This window comes from Rhyacophila brunnea, unplaced genomic scaffold (genome assembly GCF_057557595.1).
Source record: "Rhyacophila brunnea isolate RB1 unplaced genomic scaffold, BYU_Rbru_1.0 scaffold_15, whole genome shotgun sequence".
Lineage (NCBI taxonomy): Eukaryota > Metazoa > Arthropoda > Insecta > Trichoptera > Rhyacophilidae > Rhyacophila > Rhyacophila brunnea.
In genome coordinates this window covers 35,859,054-35,871,679 of record NW_028232806.1, presented here as the reverse complement: position 1 = coordinate 35,871,679, position 12,626 = coordinate 35,859,054, and the positions used below count along the sequence as shown (strand labels likewise).

The 12,626-nt window shown below is 31.9% G+C and overlaps 1 protein-coding gene across 1 annotated transcript in view; it reads right to left on the bottom strand.

Moving 5' to 3' along the window:
- The window catches only part of Poxn (paired box pox-neuro), a 139,864-nt gene extending 130,397 nt beyond the window's left edge, over window positions 1-9,467 (bottom strand). Inside the window, exon 1 of the mRNA XM_085942915.1 lies at window positions 9,224-9,467. The gene's annotated coding sequence lies outside the window, so the exon portion shown is untranslated. The remainder of the gene's footprint in view (window positions 1-9,223) is intronic.
- Window positions 9,468-12,626: the final 3,159 nt, after the last annotated feature.

The window sequence follows — 12,626 nt, the reverse complement described above, 5'->3', positions numbered from 1 at the left end:
TTTTGTTACCTACCTAGGTTTCCACCACCAACCGTCATGTGAGAACATATATGATGGCCAAAGATTGAACGTTAAAAAATGCCAAAACCCGTCTATACGTATGATCAAAAATTAGGATAAACTTCAAAACCCGCTAAAATGGTTGGGTGTGCTTTTCAAATACCCCTAAAATGGAAAGCCAAAATACTCTTTAGAATGTAACAAATTAAAAAATAAATACATAAGGTTCACAGATTTAATAGATATTATTTTTTCTATTTTTTTTCAGAACTACCTAAAATCGTTTTAAAAGCTTTTGAAACTAGGCGCTCCATGTGTACTTGCTAGACCCAAGATTTGAGCCTGGAACCCACGACGCTATAGGCCAACATTATTTAAGCCCCGCAGCCATTGTGGGTATACTTAACCAAAAAATTGCATAACTTTTTAAACACGTAAACGACGATACAATCAAACAATAAATTCCATTGAATTTGTACTGATGTCTTCTTCTTTGCCCATATCCGCCCCTTAACTGGAGCATATGGACACCACGCGGCGCCTCCAAGAATCCCTGTCGCTCGCCAGTCTTCTTGCTTCGTTCCAGGTCAAACCAGCATCCCGTAGCTCCGCCGTATACACTCTGTAGATTGTATTTAGCGGCCTTCCAGGACGCCGGAATCCGGTCGGCTTGAAGAACAGGCAAGCCAGGTTAAAGTTCTCTTCTGGCATCCGCAGCACGTGGCCGAGCCAGGTCCAACGTCGCCTCTTCACTTTCAGCGTGATGAGAGGCTGCTTGGTACGTTCTCTTATCTCCTCGTTGCTCCTAAAGTCATACCACCGCACACCCAGTATTCGTCGCAAACATCTGTTTTCGAAGCTCAGTATACGGTTGCTCTGAGCCTTCGTAAGGTGCCATGATTCGCTACCGTAAAGCAGCACCGTCAGAATGCAAGCGTCGAATAGGCGGCATTTGGTTTTGACCGAGTACAATCGTGAGTCCCAGACATTTCGCATCGAGTTGAATGTTGCTCCAGCCATTCCCATTCGGATAGCGAGCTCTTTCTGCAAAATGCCATCTCCCGTGATGTGTACCCCCAGGTACTTGAAGCTGTCGACGCTCTCGATGCTCTGTCCATCGCTAATCAGAGGGAAATCTGGATCAGGACAGGTGCTATTGCACAAGACGTTGGTTTTCTTCGCGTTGATTTTCAAACCAACGCGAGAGGAGTTGTTATGCAACCTGTCGATTGTCTCTTGAATGCCCTCGATTGAGTTGTCGAATAGGACAGCATCATCGGCGTATTCCAGGTCGCATAGCTTCACCGTGGGGGTAACAGGTATGCCTCGGTCGGGTGGTATTGACTTCCGTAGTATGAAGTCAAAGAGAATGATAAAGAGAAACGGTGCAAGGACACAACCCTGTCTGACTCCGGTCGTGACCCCGAACCATTCCGTGACAGTGTCTCCAATTCTGACACAGCATTCGCTATTCTCGTGCAGGCTTTTGATTATGGCAATGATCTTGGGAGGGATCCCGTATGCTCCCAGTATCATCCAGAGGGAGGGGCGGTGCGGACTGTCGAAAGCCTTCTCATAATCCACAAAACAGCAGGCCATCGGACTGTTCAACTCATGGCTCTGCTGGAGAAGACATCGAAGGTTGTGGATTTGGTCTGCACACGCTCGACCAGGTAGAAACCCGGCTTGGTTTTTCCTGAGGACGTGCATTATTGGGTCCCTTATTCTCATCAAAATGATGTTTGCCAAAATCTTTCCCGGAACACTGAGTAGCGTAATGCCTCGGTAATTGTCGCAGCTTAGAGGGTCACCTTTTTTAAGAAGTGTGATGATGTCACTCGACTTAAATAATATGCACACATATAATATCGATTTGCATTGTTTGTGACAGTATATAGTTACTCGTAATTTAATATTTTAACTTTTTAGTTAACTTTATTTAACTCTTTGAGTTAAGTAGATACATCGAGTCTTCGTTACTGTTACGTAGTCAAATGGCGAGTCACACCCCAGGAAAATTGGTTCTGGTCGACTCTGTAGCCCGGAATTATGAGCGATTACTCTGGCGAGCGCCGACGTTTGATGCCAGGGCCCATTTGAAATGGCAATCATTCTTAGTGATACCTTCTTGCTTATTTGCACTGATGCTTGAGGGTGAAATATTTACCCATCTGTGTAAGTAAGTAGTGTGATCCGAGGATACATTTTTGCTCGGAGATAAATGAAATGATTCAGTTTTTAAATTGGATAGCTTCTTTTGTTACACAGTAGCTATTTGTCTTCTTCTTTTGGTGCCGTCTTCTATCTAAGGTTGGTTACCAACTAGCAGTACATCTCTTTATCTTGGGCCAGTTGTATTAGATCCTCAAATTCGTTGGACATTAAACCACTTATGGAGGTTGTACAACAAAGGAAATTTCTTTCTATATACACTTCTACTACATTCTACTGTCCCCTGCATTATGAGTTGATAATACTTCTCGTCAGTGGCGAAGACTCTATACTAGGCGATTACTTGATTATTTTATAAAAATAATTTAATTTTCCAACGAAATCACTGTCGTATATATAATAAATATACACAGATTACAGAACAGTATGTCAAAGGTTTAAAAAAAATATGCCGCAGCGCGCCATCTGTCTCAAACGTATTTATCAGTTTATTCTTCGAGAAATGCTGATGTTTTTTGTAATGACTTTACGTCACATGACCTCAGTCTGTCTATCACATTTTATGCAATATGGTAGCCTCCGATCGCCAAGTCATTGCGCATAATATTGTCTATGACTGCAGCTTTGTCCAAAATAATTAATAATTAAGTAGATAATTTATAAAAACAATTGATATAGCATTATTTAATCACATACACATAAATATAGATTGTTTTTGAAAATAAAAATGAATTTTATCTAATGATTTTTGATGTATGAGTATATAAATGTTTAAAACAATACGTAATTTAAACTCATCGCATAATTTTATGTCGTGTCGTTAGGGAGCTATTGAAATTTCATCGAATTATTGCGTCATTGTTATCAGCGTGTATCTATTCATTAGTAGTAATATTATCGTATTATCTTATTATTTCTCGTAAGTACCTATCAGTGGCGAAGACTCCATACTAGACGATTATTTAAAGCCTACCTTCTTAAGAAAAATAATTTTTATTTTCATGTTGTCGTATTTATATAATCACAAATAATAATATATTCAATATGCCAAAAGACATCTATCGTATAATTGTCATAATTTTACGGTCTTTTCCCATATTTCAATAAGCACCATCTATGGCATCTCTCGAAAGTTTAAAAAAAATAGAACACACCGCGTTTCGCTTCACATATTGTATAGGATTATTTTCGCGTGAATCGATGGGTTTTTTAATATGATGTTTTTTTCTCATTATTTCAAAATTTCTGGCGTCCCGCATACAAATGTACAAGCTGTTTCGTTAGCGCTTACGTCGCGAGAGCACATTTATTCAAAATAATTAATAAGAAGATAATTTAAAAAATAATTTCTATGGGATTCAATCACATAAATATGTATTGATTGTTGTTAAAAATATAAAATAATTTATCTCGTGATTTTTATTTATTTATTAGTTCACTCATTAGACAATTTAGATATCTGATATTGTACTACCTAAGTCTGTGTTTTAAATATAGAAGTATTTTAAAATCTCTAGTTTTACGGGTTAAATTATAAATTGTTATGGAACATAATATAATATAATATAATATACAACAACGAACATTTTCATAGATGATAGGTAATATATTTTGAGCGTATGTTACGTTTAGAAATGTTTAGGAAAATACATAAGTAATTCAAACCAATTGCTTATTTTTATGTACTAATTATAACAAACCAATTAAGCTTTTGAAATTTTTTCGTTTTAGCGTACCTATTCATCAGTAGTAATATTGGGTTATCTTCTTATTCCCCGCAAATATATCTGACGAGCATGGTTACTCCCACAGCCTACCTCTTTCAAAATGTCACCCTTCGCCACTGGTACCTATACCTGACAAGTGTACTCATTTACTCAGATCTCCACAGCCTCTTTCTAAAAGTCACCCTTCGCAACTGCTTCTCACAAGTCCTCTTGCTAATAGCTCATCTTAAAACCTCCGCATTGGTAATGTAATCGACCGAAGATAATAATATCTTTATGGTTCGCCGATATAGCCACAATATATCGAAAGCCTCCAGTCTTCTTATGTATGTTCTTTTAACGTCCAGGATTTAATTCTGTAAACCAGTAAGGGTTTGATGTAGCACCTGATCGCCCTTTATTGAGTGTCTTAATTTACGTCTCGATTTCAGAAGAAATGTTTCATTTTTCAAAATTGCTTCTTGCAATCCCAATCTCATGACCTGGGCTCTAGTTTTCATGCAGATGGAAACCGAAGTATTTTACGTTTCACCCTAAGTGTGCTTTGTGAAGTTGTTTTGTAAATAATAATGAAAACTTCTCCCTTTATCTACCCCATTTTAATGTATTTAACAATACTTTAGTTATAATATACAAAATATAATTTATTAAACATTGATTTTATTCAAATAAGTTAAATGTATATCTTTTTTATTTAACCCACTTGAATTAGAATCCCTTACATTGTCCGATACATAATCTTTACATGTTTAACCCTAATAATGGCAGCTTTAATTATGCTAAACGTCACACGAAGGGGATGTGAAATCAACCCCAGCGATTTTTTAACTTAGCATAATAATATCATATTTTCTTCCTCCACTTGTAATGCATAATAACTCATCTAGGCCGAGTTTTCCTTTTTTAATTGTACCATAATTTTTGATTTGAATGAATTTTCCGGATTGCACGGATACATAAAAAAATATACTAAAATTCCATCTATGAGTATTTGCATACAGTTATTTTTTTACATATTATTAAATGAGCAAATTATACAAAAGTAGCTTACTAAATATTAAACCTATACTTTTGCAATCATTTTATTAGCTTTGCTTTATTCATGTATATTAATAATAATAGTTAAACATGGATCCACCCTGGGAAAGCCAGAGTTGTGACGCATAATTAGAGTTTTGTTGAATGGTCGATGCTAATTTAGTGTTCAGAACCACTGGTTTACTAAACAATTTCAGGAGTTATGCAGCCTAAGCAAATTAAAATTAATTTAGAACTATTTTAGATCAACAATAATACAATAAAAGCGTTTTCATAGATATGTTATCAAATGGATACTTGAACTAACTTTATCAGTGGCGAAGGGTGACTTTTGAAAAGAGGTAGGCTGTGGAGATCTGATAAAAAGAACATACTTGTCAGGTATAATTACGAGAAATAAGATGATAATACAATATTACTACTAATGAATATGTACACACTAATGACAACGACACACTAATTTAATGAATTTTCAAAAACTCACTGACCACTTAAAATTAAGCAATCAGTTTAAATTAAGTACTTACGTATTTTTTCAAAACATTTATAGCAAAAATCATTCGATGAAAGTTCTTTTTATTTTTAAAAACAGTAAACTATATTTATTAATATTCGATCAAACACCATAGAAATATTTTTTTTAAATTATTTAATTATTAATTATTTAGTTTTAGGCTCTGCGATCGGAGCTTACCTTAGTTCATACAATTCGATAGACTGGGCGAGGCTACGTAACGTAAAGTCCATATGAAAAAATGAGAGTTATTTGAAACATAATCCGACCTTTATTTACATCAAGACAGATGGCGCGCTGTGGTATATTTTTTGTGGTATTATTCTGTGGTAAAACCTTTGCAGATTAATTTGTAATTATCTGTGTAATACATTGCTATAGACACGGCATCTCTCGTTGGCAAAATAAATTATTTTATAGAATATTATATAATCAAGTGATTATATAAATAAGTCAATAATATGCAATTAAAAAATATTTTTCTTAAGAATGTAGGCTTCAAATAATGGCCTAGTATGGTGTCTTTGCCACTGGTATATATACATATATAGATCATGTACCGTATAGGTATCGCTCTAAAATTAAGAATATTATGAAGGTATTTTATGAGGTACTTAATCCTGAACAATCTGCAGATTTTGTTTTGAAATAACTATATTAAATACAAATTAAATTTCAATATAATGCATTGTCTTTTCTAATCCTACAAATCAATATATTTTCATAGTTAATATTTACAAGATACTCGTATTTTAAGAGTCTTCGTTTTTTCAAATAATTATTTATCAACACGCGCATTATATTATATAGGTACATTCAGTCTATTCAATATTCACTTAAATAAATATTCGATAAAACTTTATATATAAGTTTACAATTGGCTCGTCTTTTTGAGAGATTGCAACAGGTAAGGAAGGATCTGCATTTTATGATGGTTTGATACATTCTTTCACATTCAATTATTTATCATTTATACGGAACTTGCACACGGATTATGGCTTATACCTACAGATTACATGCGTACAACAATATATTATTTGATAATACTATATATATGTAGATAAATTGCAGCTTTAAAGCTTATTATTATTGTTACAATAGTAAGTTTCTCACAACTATATTATCATGATCAAACAATGTCAGTTTTTGTACAGCTTGTCTGTGGTGGTTTTTCATGAACCAGATGAGACAGTCGCTTCATCAGAAGATAATATTATGAAAATCATAAATAGATGTGTATATTTTACAATGTGAATATAAAAATCAATTGAAGCATAATATAACAAAGTGTAAAAAATCAATTACTATAGTAATTTATTTTAAACAATTATCATAATTAAATAATTTTATCCTAAGCTAAGACCCATAGTTCAATAATTTAACTCGGTATTTACGATTAAAATATGATGTTCATTTGCACCTAAGAGTTTTAATTATTTATTACCTATATCATCCTAATTTTACTTGTATTTTATAATTAATTGATTTACACAATCAACGTTTCAAATAATGTTTTTCATGTAATTTAAAAAAGTTTTTCTAGAGTTACTCTATTTGTTATATAAGCAACTTTTTTGCAACCTTTTTTGCGTACCTACCTTAAACCACCACTGCATGATTTTCAAGTAAAACTATATCGTCATTAAAGTGCATGTAAAAATTACAACTAAGCTGACACGTCATGCTAAATAGTTTAATTATTTTTATATTATAATCATTTGCTAATGATTTATATAGATATATCACTTCAAGTTTTAACATCATAACTAGGTAAGTATAGTTTTTTGTTTCACAAAATAATAACACCAAATAGATTATCCCTAGTAGTTTTTCATTATATATTTTTATTTTTTTAAACACCTAAGATAATATCGTTTCGTTAATCAATCATTGATAATAATTATTGCATGTATCCTTGATTGTTTCCTTGTTAATAATAAATAAAAATGCATTCAATGGAAGGTCAAATAATATATATTAATTACATTTATATAACAACATTTTTAGCGCAACATACCCAATGCAGTTTTGTGATTTTATTTTTACTCAATTAGTTGAAGCTTTTAAAATTAAGCAGGTACATATACGACGAGGTCATAATATTTTTTAATCCATAATATTCATGAATTGAAATATCTCATAGGTAGGTAATTACCTCTTACTGCATCACAGTAAATTAACTTAGCTTTTACTACTTGAGTACTTGTCTACCTACTTAACTAATTGTCTTTTACATTGTTGATAGCTTTATAATGTATGTTTATTTTTTTTTCAAATGATCGTATTTTTTGTAAGTAATCTAATTCTTATAATATTGGATTATAATAAGTTTATGTACCTATGTCATTCTCATTTATGACTGAAAATGTATTACCAAAGTTGCTCTTTTAAGCTGCATGTACCTTCTGTTTAATTATTTATATATATCTTTCACCACACGAGACTAAGTTTATTTATAGAATAATATACTTAGTGTATTATAATATACCTACTTAGTGTATTATAATATACTTAGGTACTTATATCAAATTCAAATATACTTATTATATTTTGATATAGGTATATGTAATTATACAGTGCTCGAGATAGAAAATTTTACAAATCTAATTTTATATAAACAAATGTGTTAGATTTTTTGTTATATGGCCTACCTAGCTCAAATGGTCAAATTAATTTTTCCACGAGACGGAGCGTTAATTTTGGGAATTTCATGAACCGGAATTCCGCTCCGGTCTATTTGGTACCCTGTAGGTACCTATATATAATATAATTTCTATTTATATTATTATCATAATCACTTACAGTACCTAATTTTAAAATAGAATCTCGATCAGTAAATATAGTAATTTTAATAATTAAATTTGGTATGTAGTTGTAGGCGGATAATTAACATAGTAACTTAATATTTTGGAAAACTATGTAGACATCTACAAGTTAAATTGCTGTACTGTATTGTAATTTGTACCTAGCATATTATTCATATGGTTATGTATATTCATATCTTAAAATAATTTTACGAAGATTGTTCCTTTGCCATTTTACTCAAGACTTAAACTTCTTCACTTGGATCCATACAAAATTAGGTATTGATTGATAAATAACAATAGGTAGGTGTGTGCATACTTTGAATCAGTCAAGTGATTCAAACCTGTAGGTATGTCATGAAACAAAATGCGAAAATCTACTTCGTGAAGAGTCAATAAAATAGCAGGTAGTACTTGCTTGATACCTAAATAAAAATTATTAGGTGCCTAAGTAGGTACTGTGTTTGTTCTTAAGCAGAGCATATGGGCCCCACTAAGTGGGATTGTATTAACAGAGATTATATGACACATAGTTGTTAACCATTCGTCCAACCCATTGTTATACAACAATTGAACAGCCGCGGGTTCGATTCCACGATCTAAGGCTTCTTATTTTATACAAAGACGATTCCTCCACGAACTAAACCAACGTGGGTGCAATATTTTTCTGTTAATTTTTAAAATAACAGTTACCTAGCCACCAATGTATGTAGGTACCTATATTACGTTGATTATAGATAACTACCTATATAAATTGAACCTTATTTTGAATTTACAAAACATCCATGCATATAAGTGTCTCAGACAAAATTTTCTGGCTGATAAAGATATAAGTAGGTTGGTAAGTAGGTACAGGGGTTAATTAAATGTTATTTTAGTATTTTAGTACTTATGAATAAAATACTTACTATATACAATCTATTATAAGTAATTCTAATTAATTATATTAAGTATATTGTTGTACCTACCGTAAAACTTCACTGAACAACAAACTTTTCTGCTCTCCTATTTTCACACAAAAATATCCATATTACAAAAAAAGTTTTTCCAATCAATCATTCACTGTAAAAGTCAACAAACTTTACACCTTTTTGACAGTAATAAGCTTTTCTCGTATGCTATTTGACAGTTCGTGCGGCGGAAAGCTTTTTGTAACATAAGCTGTAACAGATTCGAGGCACGGCCGCGTCGGTCGGTCGGCTGCCGCGCTTTGAGCGAAGGATGTTGCCGGACAAGCCGCAACTCCCTCGAAGCCTCCGCCCATATCCGGCAGTGGCGCCCTAATCTTGCCGTGAATACTTTGTAGTCATCGGCCACTAAGATCGTAGATAGTGTTCACTTAAAATTGACACTTAACGCATACGATAGAATTAGTTATATTTCATTACCAGATTTTTCTTGTTTAGGCACTACAATCCGTATTATTAAACACATAGGTGCTATGCATAACTATGCAAACCCTCTATGTTTATTTTATGTAAATTCATTTTATGTAAATTTATTTACATTTATATTTTATGTGAATATGTTATATTTATATTTTATGTAAATTTATGTAAGTTCAGGAGAGAGTTAAAACGTATTATGTACCTAATATATTTCTTTTATAAATAAAAAAGTTTTTTCTACGATATTATTTAAAGTACACTCTTTTTTGACATAGTATCAAAACTTATTTATTTGTAAAAAAAATGTAATAAATATTACGTTTTAATTCTCTCCTGAACGTTTACATTAAACAGACATAGAAGGTTGGTTTACATAATAGGCAGACGAAAGTACTTATTAGGAGGTCAAACATATTAAAACGCGTATATTCAACGAAAAAAATATTTAAAAGTAATTACTCTACATCCGTTTTCTTTGAAAAACTTTTACTATCATGATCTAATAAATTTAACATTTTAGACTATATTTTAAAATTAAAGGAACTGAACATAATGCAAATATTTGTTAAATTATTATTATTCAATGTTGAATATACACTATATTGAAAAATGATGAAGTCTTATTGAAAATATTATATTTTGAAACCAGAAATCAGAAAACATTCTAGAAAAGAGGTAGACCAGGTGGGATTACAACCTCGCATATTTTTAGGCTCTTATATAATATCGTCTCTGTTCTGGCAGAACACACTAACTGGAGAATACTAGTTTTGAGTAATTTGACTTTGAAGTTGTAAAAATGTTTGAAATGGTCTATCATGTGAGTTTATTAAGTAATCGTAAAAAAATGACTTTAAAATAAAGACTAGTAAGTAGGTAGACTAGAAAGTTTATTTATTAAAAAGGTTTCCAGACGGTAAAGTTTGAAATAAGGAACATTTTGCTATAACTAACTCAATATGTATTTTTTTCGAATTAGTGTCTTCTGCCAGAACTGTGACGATATATAATCGAAGTTTACTAATGTTATTTGTATTTATAATTCCTGGTAATCTGAAAAAGACTTTTCTTCTCTGAATTTAAAGTTCCGAAAAGGCCTCTCATTTTGGTGACTGTAGGATATAGACCCTGGATAATAAATCCAAACATGGTTTATTCGTAATATTATAGTGTTTTTTCACCATTGCACTAAGTGATACATAATTATTGTTCTTCAATAACATTACGAATCTATTTGGACGTGAAATTATCCACGCGGGGAATTTTTCGTGTAGGTACCCACTTAAAAATCACAATGTATGCGATTTATTACTTCAACTTTTAAAAGAACTGCAAACGATCGCTATATTAAAAAAACACACACACACAAAGTCTATCGACAATGAATCACACAACATTACATAAATTCGAAAATACAGTAATATAATAAGTATAGTGTGTGTACTGTGTTATTTTTTTTAATTTTTGTCACACTTAAAGTAAATCAATCCAGAAATGGCCAATTTATCAAGTAATAGGTAGGTATAATACTTCCGATCGCTATGTCGGATTTATGTAAATAGCAGATCATAATATTATTTACTAATAATAATGTGCGTTAGTTTTTTTAATTTTATTAATTTATGTAACAAATAGATTTTATTTTAATTATGCATATGTACCTACTTGAGAATCTACTAGGACACATTATAAAGCATGGTTAAATAGGTTCAAAAATAAGTATATACATACCCAATTATTGTTTGCACAATGCAGTTAATGACTACTCAAAATATAAAAACTATAATATCAGTCTCCATCAAAAAAATTACCTAAAACCAGTTTCTATTCGTTATGTAACATTTTTTAAATATTATGAATCAATGTAAGTTTTTCCATTTTCCTCTACGCCCCTGAATTAGATTTGTCCTGTTTTGGCTTAGCCAATAAGCAAAGCTCTAGCTCAAAGCTCAACACGTTTGATTCAATAGTGTCAGAAAGAGACGGCGAGTATTATAATCTAAACCCCTGCTACGAGAAAATGTCAAGAGAGAGAGAGGCGGGGATACTTTATTAATTCATATTATTATTCTGAGGGGGCGTGGCTATCTAGGATAGAGTTAAAATTAAAATAGCAACACATTCCATTTGCTCAAATTCGTGAACGGAAAATCAATAACGGCTTATGAAATTATATCATACCAGCAAAAATAGTCTTTATTTATATAAACAATAAATCCTGATTTTCTTGTTTTATAAATCACATGCGACGTTTTATTTGTTAGGTGTCACTAAACTGTATTCCTTTTTTGAATTGATAATATTTAATCATCTGAGAAGAGAAAGGTGTCAAAGGATATCTTCTGTTTATAGTCACAACGTCGTAACTTCTTAGTGAAAAATAATTAATAATCGATTCTGTGTTAATTATTACCATGATCTATAAATGCCTGCGAGAATATGGCCATGGGAAAACGCGTGCTATGGAGATAATGGATTTTTTTTTTATAGAAGGTTCCACAATTTGCGGGATTAGTATTTTGTAAATTTGTTTGTTTACTTTATGGTTGCTAGAATATTTTTTAGGAATGAATAAGAACTACTTTAGTGATCTTTATTTTTAACTAAATACGTAGGTAGATATTTTAATATTGGTAGGTATCATTATTGCATGATTTATGAGGTAGGTATTTTATTCTAATGTAAACGAACCTGAAAAGTGAAGTCAAATTTCATATATAGAACAATTGAAACTAGTCAAATTAAATTTCCTGTTATTATTATATTTTATAAGTATTATAGAAATGTTTATTCGTTTTATTCAAACTTTATTCTTTATTCAGACGATTTCCTAGCCTTAAAAAAACAGAGTAGTAGGGACATAATAGGTATCTACCTATTATGCCCCTACTACTCTGTTTACTCTGTGTCTACTCTGTGCCCACGGTGGCCGCGCGGCATAAGCGTTGGACTACAAAGCCGTGGGTCCCAGGTTCGAATCCTG